Raw genomic sequence first — 6,344 nt, forward strand, 5'->3', positions numbered from 1 at the left:
TGGAGCTACGATTGCAGCTATCTGCCGGGGCGAACGCCATACGCTGTGAGCAATGCATCTACAATACTCCTGTTAAGCTGGAGTGCCACAATGCTCACCGCGCACCATCAGGAATCTGCAAAACGTGAACTGCAAGCCACAGCGGTGACTCGATTGAAGTTCCACGTCCTTTTATATTCGCTACAGAACACAGAACTGTGTTTCCTAATTAGACACGAAATTGCGATGCTACTTGAACCAAGGCTCTCCGTCAGAAAATTCGCTCAGATTTGCCTCATGGCAACAAACAGAAAATCAACTATCATTGCCTCTCATCTAACACCGAATATATGATGGGCCTTGTGGCTACCGGACGGCGCTACATGTTTCGATGGTTCACACCATCATCTTCAGGTGCAAAATTATTCATTTACATGGATTGAGTCGCTGAAGAGTACAGTCGCAGACCAAGGGCAGTGTAGATCATTTTGCGTCTTTTGCCAATGGTAAAAGATGTTGATTTAGAAAAGACACTTGCGAGATTAAAAAATATGAATTTCTGACGGTGAATTGTATTCAAGGGGTCAGTAGAGTTGTAAAATGTCTGCATACTGTTGCTTCTCCACTGGACATTACATTTACACTGTCGTTTCAATGAAGTTTTTTATGTTACAGATATGTTTGTTTATTGGATACAGAGATACGAGGTTAAATGTTTGTACAAAATTGTGTTTCCTTTTTTTTAAATATGTGAATGGGCTGCACAAGAATACTGACATGTGTGCAACTCATTTATGTATCTCTATACACGTTTTTAATGTGAATGTGCTACAGTATCGGATACAAACGTAATCGTTAAATAGTAATTTACATAAACATGTTTTCCTTCTGTTTAAAAAAAATGTTCATAGGCTGCTCTTGAATACAGATATGTGCACACTTAGATTATTATATTAATTTCTTATGTATAAAAAGGCTACAACTGATCATACACATGTATTGTAGGTTGAACTTATTGAGTGTTGGATGGGACTGATTACATTAATTGCTGCAACACAGGATACAAAAATAATGATTAAATAGTTATGTACATAAATATGTTTTCCTTTTGTTCACCCTACGACACATATGATTGTTCTGTTGAAATCTTTTCACATATAAGAAATTAATAAGGTAATTGAAGCATGCACATATCTGATTTCAACAGCACACCATTATGATTTTTTGAAATAAAAGGAAAACAAATATATGTACATAAATATTGAAAACAGACATGTGCATGCTTCAATTACTGTATTAATTTCTTATACATGAAAAGATTTCAACAGAACATACATATGTGTTGTAGGCTGATCAAAAGGAAAACAAATTTATGTACATAACTACACTCCTGGAAATTGAAATAAGAACACCGTGAATTCATTGTCCCAGGAAGGGGAAACTTTATTGACACATTCCTGGGGTCAGATACATCACATGATCACACTGACAGAACCACAGGCACATAGACACAGGCAACAGAGCATGCACAATGTCGGCACTAGTACAGTGTTTATCCACCTTTCGCAGCAATGCAGGCTGCTATTCTCCTATGGAGACGATCGTAGAGATGCTGGATGTAGTCCTGTGGAACGGCTTGCCATGCCATTTCCACCTGGCGCCTCAGTTGGACCAGCGTTCGTGCTGGACGTGCAGACCACGTGAGACGACGCTTCATCCAGTCCCAAACATGCTCAATGGGGGACAGATTCGGAGATCTTGCTGGCCAGGGTAGTTGACTTACACCTTCTAGAGCACGTTGGGTGGCACGGGATACATGCGGACGTGCATTGTCCTGTTGGAACAGCAAGTTCCCTTGCCGGTCTAGGAATGGTAGAACGATGGGTTCGATGACGGTTTGGATGTACCGTGCACTATTCAGTGTCCCCTCGACGATCACCAGTGGTGTACGGCCAGTGTAGGAGATCGCTCCCCACACCATGATGCCGGGTGTTGGCCCTGTGTGCCTCGGTCGTATGCAATCCTGATTGTGGCGCTCACCTGCACGGCGCCAAACACGCATACGACCATCATTGGCACCAAGGCAGAAGCGACTCTCATCGCTGAAGACGACACGTCTCCATTCGTCCCTCCATTCACGCCTGTCGCGACACCACTGGAGGCGGGCTGCACGATGTTGGGTCGTGAGCGGAAGACGGCCTAACGGTGTGCGGGACCGTAGCCCAGCTTCATGGAGACGGTTGCGAATGGTCCTCGCCGATACCCCAGGAGCAACAGTGTCCCTAATTTGCTGGGAAGTGGCGGTGCGGTCCCCTACGGCACTGCGTAGGATCCTACGGTCTTGGCGTGCATCCGTGCGTCGCTGCGGTCCGGTCCCAGGTCGACGGGCACGTGCACCTTCCGCCGACCACTGGCGACAACATCGATGTACTGTGGAGACCTCACGCCCCACGTGTTGAGCAATTCGGCGGTACGTCCACCCGACCTCCCGCATGCCCACTATACGCCCTCGCTCAAAGTCCGTCAACTGCACATACGGTTCACGTCCACGCTGTCGCGGCATGCTACCAGTGTTAAAGACTACAATGGAGCTCCGTATGCCACGGCAAACTGGCTGACACTGACGGCGGCGGTGCACAAATGCTGCGCAGCTAGCGCCATTCGACGGCCAACACCGCGGTTCCTGGTGTGTCCGCTGTGCCGTGCGTGTGATCATTGCTTGTACAGCCCTCTCGCAGTGTCCGGAGCAAGTATGGTGGGTCTGACACACCGGTGTCAATGTGTTCTTTTTTCCATTTCCAGGAGTGTATTTAATCATTATTTTTGTATTCAATACTGCAGCAATTAAAGTAACCAGTCCCATCCATCCCCCAATAAGTTTAACTTACAATACATTTGTATGATCTGTTGTAGCCATTTTATATACAACAAATTAATACAATAATTTTGTGTGCATATATCTGTATTCATGAGCAGCTTAACAAAATATATTTTTTAACAGAAGGAAAACATGTTTATGTAGATTACTATTTGACGATCACATTTGTATCCGATGCTGCAGCACATTCACGCATTCACATTAAAAATATGTATAGCGCTACCTAATAAAATAAATAAGTTGTGCCCATGTCAGTATTCTGGTGCAGTCCATTCATATATTTACAAAAGGATAACACAGTTTTGTATAAACCATTTAATTTCGTATCTCTGTAGCCAATAAACAAACATATCTGTAACATGTATAACTTCTTTGAAACGGCAGTGTAAATGTAATGTCCAGTGGAGAAGCAACAGTATGAAGACCTTCTACAACTCTACTGTCCCTGTGAGTACAGTTCACCTCAGAAACTCATGGTTTTTAACCTCTCAAATGCCTTTTCTAAATCAATAGTTTTTCATCAGCAAAATATGTAAAATAACCTACACTGCCCTTGGTCTGCGACTGTCAAAAGAAACTGTTTTATTTGTGATGATGAACATTCGCAGCTCTCATAACGCCGTCCCTTGCGGACGAAATATTCATTTGTATACATAGCGAGGCTATGAAAGAGGTTAGAAATTATGAGAGAATGAAGGTCAAACTTAAGATTTTAACAAAGAATGCAGGAGATATGAATTATCCCAAGTATATCGAAGTAAAAGCATAGTTCGAAAGAAAGCTGAGAAGAGGTGTCTAGATACCGAAATTGAAGTATTCCAGGGAAAGGATGACTTACTAAATAGACAACTACATAATAGCCATCTAGTACTAGCAACTAAAATACCAGATTGTATCTCCAACCATGTGTGGCACAGAATCAATGACAGTGTTAAGAAAGAGTACATCTCTATCATAAATAGACAAAAAAGAAAGTTCTCCAAACTCAAAAATGTGCAGTTGACATCAAGCCACATAAATAACGATTCAGGAACGCAACCTAATTTCGAAGTTATAAGCACCACCGAAATCGAATTCAATGATGAAGGACTTGAACTACCTAATAAAAGTCTGAAATACAACATAGAACAACCATTCAACGAAAGAAAGATTAATGAGTTAATAGTAGAAGAAAGCAGTGGATGCCTCTGTTAGATAGCAACCATAAAACTGTTGTAACAGAAAATGTCAAAAATCTGCTTGGGAAAGAAGCAACAAGAGATGTAATTAATGAAAGTAGAGCACTCCACACATTAAATACAAAACTGAAAAACCATAAAGTAAATGAAACTTCCTGGCAGATTAAAACTGTGTGCCGGGCCGAGACTCGAACTCGGGACCTTTGCCTTTCGCAGGCAAGTGCTCTACTAACTGAGCTACCCAAGCACGACTCACGGCCCGTCCTCACAGCTTTACTTCTTCCAGTACCTCGTCTCTTACCTTCCAAACTTTGCAGAAGCTCTTCTGCGAACCTTGCAGAACTAGCACTCCTGGAAGAAAGGATATTGCGGAGACACGGCTTAGCCACAGCCTGGGGGATGTTTCCAGAATGAGATTTTCACTCTGCAGCGGAGTGTGCGCTGATATGAAACTTCCTGGCAGATTATAACTATGTGCCGGACCGAGACTCGAAGTCGGGACCTTTGCCTTTCGCGGGCAAGCTGTGAGGACGGGGCGTGAGTCGTGCTTGGGTAGCTCAGTTGGTAGAGCACTTGCCCGTGAAAGGCAAAGGTCCCGAGTTCGAGTCTCGGTCCGGAACACAGTTTGAATCTGCCAGGAAGTTTCATATCAGCATATCAGCGCACACTCCGCTGCAGAGTGAAAATCTTATTCTTATAAAGTAATTGTCACAAAGGCAAACAAAGGAAATTCAGCAGCTGTTTTATATGAAAATGATTACATCCAGAAAATCTAAAAATTCTTTGAAGAAAGTAACGTCATATAGCTAGACAAAGACCCTACAAAAAATTCCGAACTGAACTTAAGGCACTCCTCCTACTTACTGAACCGTAAAAGCACCAAAGTAAATGCATGTGTCCAATAGCACCACGCCAAAGATCTCAATTAAAGGCTCACAAAAAATACAGCTCTCTAAGACCAATTTCCAACTCAATAAACTGCACTGGATACAAAATTTTACAGAAACTCAACAAGAGCCTACAGGATAACTGTGTGTTTGTTGGTAATTATTCAGTTAAAAATAAGCCTCCCGTTTGTCAGTAATCTAAAATTCATACGCAATAGTAACAAATGCCAAATGATCTCTCCAGAAGCTACAAATCTGTATACTAACATCCTCATTCCCGATACTTTAGCTGTTATTAAACAAACCTAATGAAGTACAAGAAGTTCTTCCCAGCAGAAATCACAGAATTCATCAACCTTGTAGAATTGGTACTGAAATATAATTACTTCTCTTTAAATGGAAAAGTCTACAGACAACCAAAAAGGCCTGATATGACTGCCAGCATGAGAGAGGAACTATAGCTGAAATATTCCTCAACCGCGCAGAGTGCAAACTTTTCACAGAAAAGCCAACATGCATTCAAAAAGTTCAGTTCTACAGAAGATATGTAGACCATACATTTGTGATCATCAGTGGATAAAACAAAGATGATGTTCAAGACATCCTCCAAACATTCAACAAAACGCACGAGAATAATAAATTGACATGTGAATAGGAAATAAATAACACCATTAACATCCTAGACATAACCATCTGCAAACAAGATAACAAGTAGGTTTTCCAAATTTGCAGGAAACCAACCTCCACAGACATAAACATACATACTCACTCCTGCCACCTCAACATGCACAAGCTGTGTTCATACCACACACACTTACATCTCTGTCTGATTACATGTCTCACTCTGCCAATCTGGTCACAACTATCCTCTATATCCGTCTTCCTTCTACAGTCTGCCTCCGTTCTTCCTTAGTACACACCAAAACTATGCACTCTACGTGGAGCTCCTTCAAAAAGCACAATCCACCAATGGTGATGCATGAGTAGTGTGTCCCAATACTATTACTGCCTCCCTCAAACAAATGGGCAGATCTTCTATCACAAACTCCTTTTTCAATTATGACATCAAACAGGTAACCTCCGGTGCACTACTCGACGTTACTGTCAACTCGCCATCAAGACATATATTCATCATTCACGCGGAACACAGGCTTGGAACCAACACATTCCTCAAAAAATGCAGTAGTTCTTGGAACGCCTATGTGGTGGACGTCAAGACACGCTGACCCATTATGGCGAATGAAATGATAATGTTTTCTTTCTGAAGCAAATACAGCTTCTCAGGAAGGCTCATGGGAAAGCTTTGTCTGGACTACCTGCGAAAACTGAGGCACGCTGTCTCCTCTGTGGGGATCAATTACTAGCAGCTCATATTGATGCGATCGAGTAAAAGAGCCATAGAAACTCGGGCAGCGACCTCTA

General features: G+C 42.4%; 1 non-coding gene across 1 annotated transcript; it reads left to right on the top strand.

Moving 5' to 3' along the window:
* Positions 1–4,581: 4,581 nt before the first annotated feature.
* Positions 4,582–4,656, top strand: Trnas-uga (transfer RNA serine (anticodon UGA)). Its single transcript has one exon. It is a non-coding gene; the product is annotated as a tRNA-Ser (tRNA).
* Positions 4,657–6,344: the final 1,688 nt, after the last annotated feature.

Source organism: Schistocerca cancellata, chromosome 2 (genome assembly GCF_023864275.1).
Source record: "Schistocerca cancellata isolate TAMUIC-IGC-003103 chromosome 2, iqSchCanc2.1, whole genome shotgun sequence".
Taxonomy (NCBI): domain Eukaryota; kingdom Metazoa; phylum Arthropoda; class Insecta; order Orthoptera; family Acrididae; genus Schistocerca; species Schistocerca cancellata.